This window comes from Bombina bombina, chromosome 1 (assembly GCF_027579735.1).
Source record: "Bombina bombina isolate aBomBom1 chromosome 1, aBomBom1.pri, whole genome shotgun sequence".
Classification (NCBI taxonomy): Eukaryota; Metazoa; Chordata; class Amphibia; order Anura; family Bombinatoridae; genus Bombina; species Bombina bombina.
In genome coordinates, this window is record NC_069499.1 from 477627130 (window position 1) to 477643672 (window position 16543).

General features: G+C 35.3%; 1 protein-coding gene across 2 annotated transcripts in view; it reads right to left on the reverse strand.

Annotated features, from left to right (window-relative positions):
- The window catches only part of ZNF385B (zinc finger protein 385B), an 826323-nt gene that overhangs the window by 241008 nt on the left and 568772 nt on the right, over positions 1-16543 (reverse strand). The window lies entirely within an intron of this gene.

Sequence of the window (16543 nt, forward strand, 5' to 3'; positions counted from 1 at the left end):
GATTGCACTATGTTTAAATAGCTGAGTAAAATGTGACTACAAGAGGAAACCTGATAGCCAAATTGATTTTGAATGCAAACATCACATCATACTATGAACATGTTACTCATTAGGAAGCCAGGCAACGAAGACTGAAGTCAGACAGCAGTTATGGCTATTGTTTATCTTATTATCATTTATTTATAGAGTGCAACAAATTCCGCAGCACTCAACAGCACTGAAAGATGATTACAAGACTCAGCGGAACAAAGCCAGACCACAGCGGGTTGTGAGGGTCATTCTCATGGGAAATTATGGTCTAGACTAAAGGAAATAGATAACAAGTAAAACAGATGCTACAGAACATTTATATATATATATATATATATATATATATATATATATATATATATATATATATACCTGTATATATATTTTAGCCAAAGGGTTGTTTCTGTTAAAGTTTTTTACCTGTGTAAGAAGAGTGTTTGGCAAACTTGATAGTGGATATCATGGTGGACTTATGGGTATTTATTCATTTATACGCTACTTTGTAAACATGATTTTAAACAGGAAAGGAGCTAGAACGTAGGCCCTAAGAGTGAGCACAATATATATATCTTGAGAAGTAAGAGGATATAAGAGAAGATCAATACCAGGGTATGGGAGAGATTAAAGGATTACTTTCTGTTATAAATTTTAAGCTAAACAACTAGCATATTAAAGTTAATAAACATTAATTAAAACCTACTGACCTATATTTTCTCCAAAACGAAGTTTCATAACGTTCTAAAAGTTATATCTTTTATTCGCCGATGATGTCACGTTATCCTGCCCACTATTTTCAGCACTGAGTGTTCAAAATACTTAAACCAATAACTTTGTGCTTACAGCGCCATTTTGAAACCTAGGTATTGTAAACGGATTGGTACAGAGCAAAGGATACCCAAGGAGTGGGTTTGGAAAACAATTAAATTTGCAGACAAGATTTCTGATATACGGTAGAGATATGTTAATGAAATGCTATTGATAAAAAGCGTATTTGGGATAGTTAGTTAGTAACAGGCATAAAAAATATTTACTTACAGTGGCCCTTTAAGTCATAAAAGATCAAATAGATATATATATTTAAATAATAGACATAGGGTCATATGTTACAAGTCAAGGGTAAATCCCATTTACCATAGATGGGTTAGCAAAGCCCACATGGCTCTAGCACAACCTATACTTTCAATGCATGTTATATTTGTGCTCGAGCGGAAGCTGAAACTGCGCTAAAATATTTAGCGAGAATTGAGACCTGAAGTAAAGTGTAAGGGTTAAAAATAAATGGTCACAATCATATATACCGTTTAAATAAAAAATATAATTTTAATATTAGTACGTTGTTAAAAAGTATTAAGTATATGGCAAGGTGTTTGACTGGGAAGGGCATCAATATATATGCTTAAATATGAGTATTTGTGTATGTATACATGCCTATATATGTGTATACATGTGTATTTATGTGTTTATATGTGTAAATATGTACAGTATGTGCATACATATATACACATATAAACACATATATAGACACATATATAACAGAAGATAAACATGTACAGTATATACACTTTTGAGCCCTTACACGTCAAATAACTGTAAACATAATATACAATTTTTAACCTTTTAAGGCCGTTATGGCGTCCAAACTTTAGCGCCGTTAGGACTGAACAGAATGTCGTAGCCGTTTTGCTGTCCTGAAGCCAACGGCGCTTCCTGGACAAGATCACGGTCTGGAGGGCGTGCCTAGCATCATAGGGACGCCCCTTGACCTTGATCCCATCATTAAAATCTCGTGATCGTGTGCACAATCGCAGGATTTCAATTTGTTTACATCCGATGTAGACAAATGAACCCGGTTGTCAAAGGGTTAATGTGTTTTAATTTGTTTTGAATACAAATACTTGAAATTCCTTCTTCTTTCTAAGTTCTTCACTTAGAAAAAAATCTTGATTTTATTTTTAAATATATCTTTATCTGTATACATTTATATAGATATCTAGGTATAGCTATATTTAAAAAAATTATATATATATCGAAATATATACAGGTAGCCCTCAGTTTACGCCGGGGTTAGGTTCAAGAAGGAATGGTTGTAAATCAAAACCGTTGTAAATTGAAACCCAGTTTATAATGTAAGTCAATGAGAAGTGAGGGACTTAGGTTCCAGGCACCTCTCAAAATTGTCATAAGTAACACCTAATACATTATTTTTAAAGCTTTGAAATGAAGACTTTAAATGCTAAACAGCATTATAAACCTAATAAAATAATCACACAACACAGAATATATAATTAAACTAAGTTAAATGAACAAAACATTTGCTAAACAGCATTATAAACCTAATAAAATAATCACACAACACAGACTTTACTTGCATTTTTCTGCAAACAGTCCAATCTGGACTGATTTATAGACAGGAAGATCTTGTTCCTTTGCAAGCTGCTCGATAGCTCAGGTCTGGTTAAACTGATTAATTTCAGCTTGCTTGGCTTGCATATCTTTGCTGCCACACAAGCGGACAGCTCCACCTACTGACTATTTTAATCAATGAACTGCTTCTCAATGCTTTTAAATAGCAGTCACATGACTGAAAGAAAAGGTTGTTATTCTGAAACGGTGCAAATTGAACTGTTGTAAACCGAGGGCCACCTGTATTTAAAAATAAAAAAACATTTTCTTCTAGTAAAGAACATAGGAATTTAAATTATTCCTAACCCACATTCAGGTTTAACGCAGTTTATCTTGAGCAGTGTTGGGTTAGCGCTCAAGCAATAGCTAATATTTTTTTTTGTAATGCACCCTATAGAAGTCTATGGGGAGAAGATAGCGCAGTCCGAAGTCCTGAAGTTAGTAAGTGTGCCAACTTTTTACTTTTTCAACTCGTAGTACCGTCCCTAATGCAGCCGTGCTTATATTTTACTTTAAGCACAGTTAATGCAGGAGCAAAAAAAAATAAAAAATATTGTGCGCCACTTGTAATGTGGCCCATAGATGTGTATTATATATAAAAGATTTATTGGTATAATTCATCATAACATTTACCTTCATTGCATAAAAAAATGGCACAATTTTATGCTGCTCATTAGTCAAGCCCAAGTGCACCTTTCAAAATCAGTTCCTCAACCATTATAATGTCTCCATTTTTTGTCCTATACACTAGACAATGGACAAAAGGCTTCAGTATGGAAGTGCGGAGGATTTTCATGTTTTCTTCAAATCACTTTGTTGGGTTATAGATTCCCATATGTAGAATTTGTAATAATCCTGCAATTTGTAATACTGCTCTAAATTGTGAGCTCGGTTTGAATGCTCCTGATTCATCTTTTTATCTCCTATCAATAATCCACAATAATAGCATCTAACAATCATCTTCAGAAAAGGCCAAACCCTGCCCAGTGCCATCCAAAACCCCTACTCAGACCCAATTTATAACCCCTGATTATTTTACCTAACATTTCTTGATGTATAATATAGACAGGAGGCATCTGCCATCTAGGAGGCATGGGCAGTACATTTTTATAGGGGAACTAGAGATAATAGCTAAAGGAATGTTGGCTTTAATTGCATCAGGGATGGTGAATTATGATATAAGGCAGGGGTTAAATGCTGCATGCCGTGAATGTTAAATGTGATGCATGGCCGTGATTAGCAATGATGGTAGCAGTAGGATTAGTGATACCAGTGAAGGGAGGCATCCAGCACTCTTAATTGTAGTAACAGTTAGGGTTACTGGGATAAAGCCTGGTTTGGGGGTTCAAAGAAACTTCAAAAATATTAAAAAGTCACTGGCGTGCACAAACACAAACCCACAAGAGCACACACACATATACAAAAACACACAAACTTACACACTTTCGCACACACACATACATACACGCACGCACACACACACACATACATACACACAAACACACACATACATACAGGCCACATACATACACGCCACACACACATACATACACGCCACACACATACACGCACACACACACGTACATACACGCACGCACACACACATACACGCACACACACATACATACACCCACACACACAAACCCACATACATACACACACATACACACACACACACATACATAAACACACACACACATACATGCACTCGCACAAACACACACACACAAACACACACATACTTACACACACACACACACATACATACATACGCACACACAAATGTGTCCTATAGTTTTTGTGGCAGGGGTCAGTAATTACTTACCAAGATGGTCATTATAATAAGCAATAAAGAGCTATCAGTGACATACAAAACGTTCACTGTTTCCAAGTAAAAACTATTGGCTTTTGATTAAGCTGCAAAAACAAAGGCTCTATTATTTTTGCAGCTCAGTTGAGAACTAGCCTATAGTGTTAATAAGCTTAATATTATATATTTAATAGTATTAAAATGGGAAGAAAAACTTTGTGGCTGATTGAAATAAATGAAATTGTAGTATGAACCATCACATTTTATAATCAGCTCTATTGTGTGCAGACAAGTAGTTTTTCTTTTTCTTTACATATTGAAAGTCAACAATAGCTTTCCAAATAAGTATTTCATATATTTCCATTGCCCTGAAATAACTATTTCTCTGCATATCATTATCACATTAGGCTGGAGGCTTAAATTATAAATATTTATTGTCCTGTCAGTAGAGCAAAAAAGGTCTATGGGTGAGAATGGCCAAACAAACAAATTACCACAAAAAAATGTTAAGTGCTGGAAATATATACTTTTTGTTATAAATCAGATTTTTGTTTTAAAATGTTTGCATTCTTCCATATTTAATACAATAATATCTAGTTATTTGCGCTTAATCAGAAAATATTTTATATGTATAAGAGAAATACACAGTAAGGGGTCAATTTATCAAAGTGCCAGCGGATATGATACAATGTATCGTACCATGTCCGCTGCATATGGATAAATGCCGACAGCGTATGCTGTTGGCATTTATCATTACACAAGCAGTTCTTGTGAACTGCTTGTGCAATACCGCCCCCTGCAGATTCGTGGCCAATCGGCCGCTAGCAGGTGGTGTCAATCAGCCCGATCGTATAGGATTGGACGGATTGATGTCCGCGGCCTCAGAGCAGGCAGACCAGTTATGGAGCAGCGGTCTTTAGCCGTAGTGCTAAAATACAGGAATCAAATGGTATTTCTTTTTGTGCTCAAAGTATGGTATACTTATTTCCTAAAAATGATTTGGACATTTGTGTTGCCATGATTGTAAGCTATACATAACCCTGAAATGCAGAAAAAACTATTCAGTCTTATAAAATATATGATTTGTTTATGTAATTTACAGTAATACATTTCAATTTTGAATTTGAAAGGGATTTTGGAGTTATTTTTCCACTCTACTGTCCCTTTAAATTTTAGCACAAAATGGCAAAGAAAAAGAGATCTTCAGATACAGCTTTACGTTAAAGGGAAAGAAGTCAAATTTATATGTGCATAATTCAGATAGAGCATCTCATTTTAAGACACATTTAAATTAACTTGTACTTTATATGCTTTGTTGAAAAGGAATATGTACATACCCAACACTACCAGAAGCTGGTGGTTGGTCACTACACATTTACCTGCTGTCATTGGCTCACCAGAGGTTTTTAGCTAGCTCCCAGTAGTGTATTGCTGCTCAGGAGCTGACTTTAACTATGTATTTAATTTACTTGCAGATGTTAAACACACCATAATATAAAAGCAATAACACAATAGTAAAATGCTCTAAAATATTTGAGCATTTTCTTTTTGCACTTTTATATCGCTTTAAGTTAAAAAAAAAAAACTTTTAATTGCGGGCACAACACCCACCAGACCCAGTGTCTTAATGCAGGTGCACAAACAGCATATGGGTTCATGTTATTGAAATGTTTATAGCAGAAGCATTTATGCTAATACAAGTATTTTGCAAACATGTTTCTGCTTAAAACTTAAATGCAGTCATGTATACTTCATTTTGACTTTTACGTCCCTTTACTAAATTAAATCATAATAATGAAGAGCTGTAGGTATAGACTTCTCTTCATTTTTGTGCCTAGAAAGTTTTCTTGACAAAATTGCTCAGACACCTGAAATTTACATAGGCACCTTAAAAGCAATATTACATAGGCACCTTAAAAGCAATATTACATAGGCACCTTAAAAGCAATATTCATGTCTGGCCACTGACTCGGATTTGGATTAATGTCTAGGTTTGACTGGGTAATCCTGCTTTTAAATCCCTTCACTGAAATTAAACCCCTTTCTTAAAGGTTAAGCACCATGCTAGTCCAACAGGTTTTTGTAGAGTAAAGCAGATTTTTCCTTATGGATTTCCCTGTATTGGGCTGTATTTATTTGGCACATAGATGGACTCCATACAGCCAGTAGCTTCCATAAATATGCTTGCTATTAAGTAAGACTGATGCATAAATAAAATGGTTACAGTAAAGTATAGCAACTAAAAAACATAATTTATGCTTATCAGATAAATTCCTTTCCTTCCTGGCAGGGAGAGTCCATGACTTAAATCCTTACTGTTGGGAAAAACATTGGGAGAGATAATATGGACAGAGCCACCAGGAAAGCGAGTCTCTCAACAGGCTGTCCAGCACAATCTGTTGAGACAGATCTGAATGGTTGCCATTCCATTGTCTCAGCATGCATAGTTGTAAGGGTCTGAGATGGAATATGGCAAAAGGAATGATGTCCATGCAGGACACCATGAGTCTGATAACCTCCATACACTGAGCCACTGAGGTTCTCGAGGAGACCTGGAGAGCAAAACATGCAGAAGTTAGCTTACAACATCTCTGATCTGTGAGGAATATTCTTATGGATATGGAGTCTATTATAGTTCCCAGGAAATTCACCCTTGTACTTGGAGTAAGAGAACTCTTTTCCAAGTTCATCTTCCATCCATGTGATCGAAGAAGACTGAGAAGGCACTCCGAATGTTCTTCCACTAGTCAAAAAGATGATGCCTGTATCAGGATATAATCCAGGTAAGATGCTACTGCAATACCTCGTGTTCTGGCAACGGCTAGAAGAGCTCCAAGAACTTTTGTAAATCTCCTTGGAGCAGTAGCTAGGCCAAACAGAAGAGTTATGAACTGGAAGTGCTGATACAGAAAAGCAAACCTCAGGAACTGAAAATGTTCCCTGTGAATGGGGACGTAAAGGTATGCATCCTTCAGGTCTATTGTGGTCATAAACTGTCCTTCCTGAACCAGAGGCAGGATTGACCGTATTGTTTCCATCTTAAAAGAGGGCACAATCAGAAACTTGTTTAAGCACTTTAGGTCCAGAATTGGGTGGAAAGTTCCCTCCTTCTTTGGAACCATGAAAAAGGTTTGAATAAAACCCCAAACCTCTTTCTGCTGTAGGTACTGGGACAATTACTTGTAGAGATTAGAGATCCCATATGCAACCTAAGAAGGCAGCCCTCTTTTCTGGTCTTGTCGAAAGATTGGAGAGTAGGAATCTGCCCCTGGGAGGATGATACTTGAATCCTATCATGTATCCTTGAGATACAACCTCCAGGACCCAAGGATCCTGTACATCCTGGAACTAAGCGTCTGAAAAAAGACAGAATCTGCCCCCTACTCGATCCGATCCCGGCTCGGGGGCCGCCCCTTCATGCCAATTTGTTTTTGGCGGGCTTCTTAGTCTGTTTGGACTTATTCCAGGAGTGAGCGGCCTTCCAAGTACTTTTGGGCTGCTCAGACTTGGAAGAGTACTGCTGTCATTGCGACTTGTCAGCACGAAAGGAACAAAAATTAGGTAGTTGCCGTCCCTTAGGCCTATTCTTCTTAACTTGCGGAAGGAAGGCACCTTTCCCTCCGGTAACCTAGAGATAATGGAGTCCTGCCCTAGACCGAATAAAATCTTCCCCTTGAAGGGGAAGGGGATTTAGAAGTCAGATCCGCAGACCAAGACTTCAACCAGAGAGCCCGGCAATGCGAATAATCTGCATATTCGCGTCATAGATGGAGTTAGCAATTCTCAGTGCCTTAATTCTTTCCTGAATATCCTCAAAGGGAGTCTCCACCTCCAATGAGCTCTGATAGAGTGTCACACCAGTAGGTAGCTGCTCCAGCAAACGTGGCTACAGCTTCCGCCGGTTGAAATAAAAACCCCGTATGTTGAAACATCTTCCTCAGAAAAGTTTTCATTTTTTTATCCACAGGCTCTCTAAAAGAAGAACTATCCTCCAGAGGGATGGTAGTATGCTTAGCCAGCGTGGAGATAGCACCATCCACCTTCAGGATGGAGCCCTACAAATCTAATTAAAAGTCAGGGACTGGGAATAATTTTTTAAAAGTAGACAAGGGGGAAAAAGAAGTCCCTACTCTTTCCCATTCGTTACTAATAATCGGTTAGATTACGAGTTTTGCGTAATGAGTGAAAAAGCAGCGTTATGGCTCTTTTTCACTACCGCTGGTATTACGAGTTTTGCAGATATATCTGTACCGCACACTTTTTTGGCCGTAATGCAACGTAACTACCGCAGCTTTCAAAAAGTCCTTTTTCAATGGGACTTCCACAGAACCTGTATTACGAGTTTGCCTGTCCGGCAAAAAAGTGAGCGGTAAAGCCTATAACTACAAGATCCATACCGTAAACTAAAAGTCAGTAGTTATGGGTTTTACGCTGTAACATAAAACTCATAACTAAAGTGCTAAAAAGTACACTAACACCCATAAACTACATATTAAGCCCTAAACCGAGGCCCTCCCACATTGCAAACACTATAATAAAATAGAATTATTAACCTCTAAACCTAACCCTAAGTCTAACCCTAACACCCCTAATTTTAATATAATTAAAATAAATCTAAATAAAAATTACTATCCTTAACTAAATAATTCCTATTTAAAACTAAATACTTACCTGTAAAATAATCCCTAAGCTAGCTACAATATAACTAATAGTTACATTGTAGCTATCTTAGGTTTTATTTTTATTTTACAGGTAAGTTTGTATTTATTTTAACTAGGTAGACTAGTTAGTAAATAGTTATTAACTATTTACTAGCTACCTAGTTAAAATAAATACAAATTTACCTGTAAAATAAAGCCTAACCTGTCTTACACTAACACCTAACCTTACACTACAATTAAATAAATTACATTAATTAAATACAATTAACTAAATAACAAAAAACAAACAAACACTAAATTACACAAAATAAAATAGAAATGATAAAATATTTAAACTAATTACACCTAATCTAATAGCCCTATCAAAATAACCCCCCCCCCAAAATGAAAAACCCCCTAGCCTAAACTAAACTGCCAATAGCCCTTAAAAGGGCCTTTTGCGAGGCATTGCCCCAAATAAATCAGCTCTTTTACCTGTAAAAAGAAATACAAACAACCCCCCAACAGTAAAATCCACCACCCACACAACCAACCCCCCCAAATAAAATCCTATCTAAAAAAACCTAAGCTCCCCATTGCCCTGAAATTTGGCATTTAGATGGGCATTGCCCTTAAAAGGGCATTTAGCTCTTTTTCAGCCCAAACCCTAAGCTAAAAATAAAACCCACCCAATAAACCCTTTTAAAAAAAAATAACTAACCCCCTAAAGATCCACTTACAGTTTTTGAAGACCAGACATCCATCCTCAATGAAGCCGCGAGAAGTCTTCATCCAAGCGGCAAGAAGTCCTCAATGAAGCCGGGAGAAGTCTTCATCCAAGCGGCAAGAAGTGGTCCTTCAGACGGGCAGAAGTCTTCATCCAGATGGCATCTTCTATCTTCATCCTTCCGACGCTGAGCGGCTCCATCTTCAAGACATCCGGCGTAGAGCATCCTATTCTTTCCACGGCTACTGAAGAATGAAGGTTCCTTTAAGGGACGTCATCCAAGATGGCGTCCCTTGAATTCCGATTGGCTGATAAAATTCTATCAGCCAATCGGAATTAAAGTTGAAAAAATCTTATTGGCTGATGCAATCAGCCAATAGAATTGAGCTTCAATCCTATTGGCTGATCCAATCAGCCAATAGGATTGAGCTCAGATTCTTTTGGCTGTTCCAATCAGCCAATAGAATGCAAGCTCAATCCTATTGGCTGATTGGATCAGCCAATAGGATTGAAGCTCAATCCTATAGGCTGATTGCATCAGCCAATAGGATTTTTTCAACTTTAATTCCGATTGGCTGATCAGCCAATCAGAATTCAAGGGACGCCATCTTGGATGACACTAGACGTTCAAATTCAACAAGCCCCAATATTATAGATCCAGAGTGGACACAAGGTAACAAATGGAGTCAGTGTCTCTGCCAGACCGCAAATAGATAGTTCCATTTGAAGTTTGAAGTTCCCCGGCTATCGGCACAAGGAATATAGCTGATGTCACACCAAGGCCTCTTCTACGGATCATCGTTCAGGACAAAGACTCAACACGTTTCGCTGGTAGAGTGACACGGCTTTCTCAAGAGTGTATAGTTCCTCCTTAGAGAGAGTCATAATTTAAGGGATGGCAACAACTGGTATTGGTGAACAAAGTTGGGAAAAGGATGGGCTTATGGGCAACACAATCCAATAATAATTAAAAAACATATCATATACAATAAATATGCTATACTAAACATATATGACACAAAGTGAAAAAACTGGCAAAATAAAAATGACAGTAATCATGATTGACACCCCCTGCTAGGGGTGTGTGCGATGATAAATGCCGACAGAGTATGCTGTTGGCATTTATCGATGTCGGGCAGACATGAACCGCAACAGTGGATCATGTCCGCCCACATTTGATAAATCTACCCCAATAGCTCTTAAGGTTACAGTAAAGGTCTATTGATGTAATACCTTTGTTCAATGTGCAAGGGAAATATTTATTTACATATGTGACATTAACTTATTGCAATCCGAATCCATCCTCAACACTGATTAGCCATATGAATGCAATATGTATATCTTAGCATTATAGGCATCTGCAATAGTCACTTCAGGACTCCAACATCTACAAATGGCGTGTTTTTATTTTAATATTTAATTCAGTACTTTCGTCTTTGTTACTATCAGTACTGTCATAATTAAAACTGGGTTTTAAAATGCGATTGTCAGACTGTACAGCATTTTTCTATCACTATATGGTCAATTTTAAACTTTCACAAGTTTTTTTTTTGCAATATATTTCTTTCTATTGTTTTTTAAACGATTTTTTCCATTTTGGCGTGATTTGAAAACAAGATGGAGACTATGGGGTAGATTTATCAAGCAGCGTATGCTGCAATCTACCCCCGAAGTTTCCAGCTCATCGTAAGACCGCTGCTCCTTATCTCATCTGCCACCTCTGAGGGGGCAGACAGCAATCATCGCAATCAGATACGATCGGATGATTGACACCCCCTGCTAGCTGCCGATTGGCCGCAAATGTGCAGGGGGCGGTTTGACGAACCAAGGTTATCTAACCCTGCGCCAGTCACTTATTTGGCACAGAAAGGGTTTTCAGACCCCTTTTCTGTCACCTATAGGTCACAATCTAGCCACACCAGGTAAGCTTGTGATTCAGTTTAATGGGTGCAAGAGTTAATTCGCACTCCCTTAATCTGTACTAGACGTAAGAGAAATGCCCAACACTCCCTTTCCAATGCCACCCACAATAAACTATAAATCCTATAGCTCAAATGCTGCCACCACTTAAAATTTATTAAAGGGAAAATCTTAAGGAAAACCCCAGACTTTACACATTAACTCTAGAAATACAATTTAGCAGAAAATAACCTAAAATTATACAGTTCTAATATTCCAGTCTCTTTCAGTAACGTGGTTCAATTATTAGACAAAGGCCAAACTTAATAAAGGAATTATTTATTATGCCAAAAATATTATGCACAATGCATTATTAATAAAAAGTTGTTACAAATAAAATTACACACGCAAACAGTATTTTAAAATAAAAAGGAGAAAAACAGAATTGAATACTTTCCTAGTCTTCAAGATCTGCGCCAGGGGCTGGCATGAAAATGATGGCTCCTTACTTCTGTACATCAGCTCCCCTTGTAAGAATGACCATCTTATTGTTAAAAAATAAGATTCTTAAACCCTACTTTTCAGAGATCAGGTTGCTTAACCACACCCTCCTGGGCGGGCTAAGAAACCCCCCTGTCTTTACAACCTTCAATAGACTAATTTCTTGCCTGAAATTATACAATCCAGTATTATTTCTGCTAGGTAAGAAATTTCTATATTTACATGTCTAGAACCTTTTAGGTTTAATGGGAGACTCGGTTTAATATCAAATATGCCATAGGTTGTCATATTTACCTGCCGTTAAGATTATAACACTTTTAACCCACATATGTACATAATATACCAATGTCCTGCCAGTGACCTGGTCAGTTTTTGTAATGAAGGGCCTGTTTTGCATCAGGAATTCTATTGACAGCTTAAGCCATAAACTTTATCCTGTGTATCTCTGTGACTAAGAGTTTCAGTGACTTTATGACCCAATGCATACACACTAACATTTGGTGGCTATTTAGGGGGTTCTGGCACTTCAAAGAAAATACAAACACAATTCTTCTTGAAAACAAATAACTGTTTTGAGTGCCAGCTACACAAAGTTAACTCCTTAGCAGCTGAATCCTGAGATATTTGTGACAGGCGGCATTGCACAAGCATTTCAACAGAAATGCTTGTGAAATGATAAATGCTGACAGCATATGCTATCGGCATTTAGCGATGTTGGGCGGACATTTGATTAATCTACCCCTATGGGTTTATATGGATAGAACTTATAATATCTTCTGGATTTTAACATAACTGAAACTGTAAAGAGTGAACCTGCTCCATTACAACATTGTTTTAAACAACTTACACCTACAGTTTAGAACTTAGGGTTACAAAGGCATATTTCAGTTTACAAGTTCAATAACGTAGCTGCAAGTAGGGATGGGCGAATGTTTCGCAACATTCGAAAAACGGCACGAATTTTAACACATTCGTTCGTTCGAATCGAATTTCGAATGTTTACATAACATTCTAACATTCGATTTTCGAATATTCGGTTTCGAATTTTACGATTACATTCGAAAATATTCGAATTTGAAAAATTCGAATTTAGATTGTAATAGTATTTCTAATGCTTTTTCTTTTAATGTAATATTCGAATTATGCAATATTCGAATTCGAAAAATTCGAATTTTGATTGTAATAGTATTTCTAATGCTTTTTCTTTAAATGTAATATTCGAATTATGCAATATTCGAATTCGAAAAATTCGAATTTAGATTGTAATAGTATTTCTAATGCTTTTTCTTTAAATGTAATATTCGAATTATGCAATACGTGTATTCGAATTCGAAAAATTTGAATTTAGATTGTAATAGTATTTCTAATGCTTTTTCTTTAAATGTAATATTCGAATTATGCAATACGTGTATTCGAATTCGAAAAATTCGAATTTAGATTGTAATAGTATTTCTAATGCTTTTTCTTTAAATGTAATATTCGAATTATGCAATACGTGTATTCGAATTCGAAAAATTCGAATTTAGATTGTAATAGTATTTCTAATGCTTTTTCTTTAAATGTAATATTCGAATTATGCAATATTCGAATTCGAAAAATTCGAATTTAGATTGTAATAGTATTTCTAATGCTTTTTCTTTAAATGTAATATTCGAATTATGCAATACGTGTATTCGAATTCGAAAAATTCGAATTTAGATTGTAATAGTATTTCTAATGCTTTTAAATGTAATATTCGAATTATGCAATATTCGAATTCGAAAAATTCGAATTTAGATTGTAATAGTATTTCTAATGCTTTTTCTTTAAATGTAATATTCGAATTATGCAATATTCGAATTCGAAAAATTCGAATTTAGTTTGTAATAGTATTTCTAATGCTTTTAAATGTAATATTCGAATTATGCAATATTCGAATTCGAAAAATTCGAATTTAGATTGTAATAGTATTTCTAATGCTTTTTCTTTAAATGTAATATTCGAATTATGCAATACGTGTATTCGAATTCGAAAAATTCGAATTTAGATTGTAATAGTATTTCTAATGCTTTTTCTTTAAATGTAATATTCAAATTATGCAATACGTGTATTCGAATTCGAAAAATTCGAATTTAGATTGTAATAGTATTTCTAATGCTTTTTCTTTAAATGTAATATTCGAATTATGCAATACGTGTATTCGAATTCGAAAAATTCGAATTTAGATTGTAATAGTATTTCTAATGCTTTTTCTTTAAATGTAATATTCGAATTATGCAATATTCGAATTCGAAAAATTCGAATTTAGATTGTAATAGTATTTCTAATGCTTTTTCTTTAAATGTAATATTCGAATCATGCAATATTCGAATTCGAAAAATTCGAATTTAGATTGTAATAGTATTTCTAATGCTTTTTCTTTAAATGTAATATTCGAATTATGCAATACGTGTATTCGAATTCGAAAAATTCGAATTTAGATTGTAATAGTATTTCTAATGCTTTTAAATGTAATATTCGAATTATGCAATATTCGAATTCGAAAAATTCGAATTTATATTCGAATTCGAAAAATTCGAATTTATATTCGAATTCGAAAAATTCGAATTTCGAATGTAGACATTCGATATAATTATAAACATTCGAATTCGAAAGTGACATTCGAAAACTGTAAATAACATTTGATTTTCGAATTTTTAAGAATATTCGTTCTTATCGACATTCGAATTTAGAATTCGAATTTCGGTAATAACATTCGTTCTACATTCGAAATTCGAAAATTTGCACATTCGCCCATCCCTAGCTGCAAGCACTCTGAAATGCATTTATTCATATATTTGAATCTATTTGATCTTTTGAAATAACATGATCCTTCATCAACAATCAATCTTTTTAAAAGTTTGATATGTATGTTGCAGTGTTCTTCTTCTTCTTCTTATCATTTATTTGTAGAGCGCTAACAGATTCCGCACCACTGTTTTGGACTAGTTTATGTATTGCCAAAAATGCTGCCCGTGGGTTATATTATTTATGCTTATTGTTCATTTTCTGAGGAATATTTGCTTATTTCTATTCTGCATCTGGGATCTGCTCATTTTCTAACAAAAAAATATGTTTTACAATGAACAAACATCACATTTTAAGTCTTGCCTTCTAATTTAGAAATATGGACAATGCCTCCAGGCCAGCTACAGAACTTTATGATGGTATCTTTACCTTTGCAAATTCTTTGGATCATGTAGAACCGGTGGATCTGGCATTTACAGTTTGTTTTACAAATAATACATTTAATTTAATTATTATGGATAAACCTGATTTATTTTGTATGTAACTGATGAATCCGTAAAAATAGAGGCAAAATAATGATATTAATGATTTTACATTTGTCAGCAGTTTGAATCAAGATTTTATCTAAACTGATATAACAGTTATTAACATGTAGAATACTATCCTTATGTTTAATACCCCAAAAACCTAATGATACTGTTATTCTACTCATTTACTGATGTGCCTCATTGCTTCAAACGTTTGCTGTTTTCTAAAACCCCTTGCATGTTATCTAGGCATGAATTTACAGTCTATGATATCTCTGTTAGGCACATTTGACAGACACAAACTCCTAACATGGTTCCAGATGAAGAATTATTTTAATACATTATGGATGTAAATACTTTATACACATCCATATCAAATGATAAGGGAATAGAATGTGCACATAATTATGTATCACTAAAGAATATAGATGATAAAGGATTTGAATTAAAAGTCCTTACTACACCATGATTTACATTGGAATCTAACAGAAAGCAAAACATTTTTTATGTGATGCTAAATTATGGAACACAGACAGCTTTATTCAGTTAGCCAATTCACATAAGTTACACAGTTTTCCACTAATCTTTTTTTGCTTAACACATGTTAAAAGTCACAGTGCACGTGCCCTCACAGGATATGTGCGTATGCCACAGAAAAACGGTAATAACTTTTAATAAAAGCATTTTTGCCTATGGAAGTATATTGCAAAATTGCTTCTTTTTCATATTGAAATGCACCCATGCACATTTAAATTTTTTTAACTTTCTATCTCTAATGAGCTATTAAAGGGACATTGAATCTCCCCATAAAGACCTAGATTGCAACTAGAACACAAATTATAGTGCAGGGGTGCATTATCTTTTGCTTGAACCCTGCACAAAGAATAACACAATCTGGTAATATGTGGACGATTTAACATTTTAACTAATGCATGTTATTGACGCTGACACTTTTAAGCATGTTTTATACTTTTAATAGTTAATGTATGTAGTGATATTAGTGTGCTTACTGCACTTGTATTACAAGCGGTGAGTAAAGTGTTGTGCTCAAGTACAATCCAAAATACCACTATAAAATGTGCTGCTTTTAAAGACCTGAAGTAAACCATTGTTATTAGTAGTATATCCCAGGACTGAACAAAGAACCTGTATACCACCAGCTTAGCGCACCCTCTGCATAACGCACCATAAGCTCAGCCCTAGACCAATATCCAACAGGAATATTGCGGCTCACTAACAC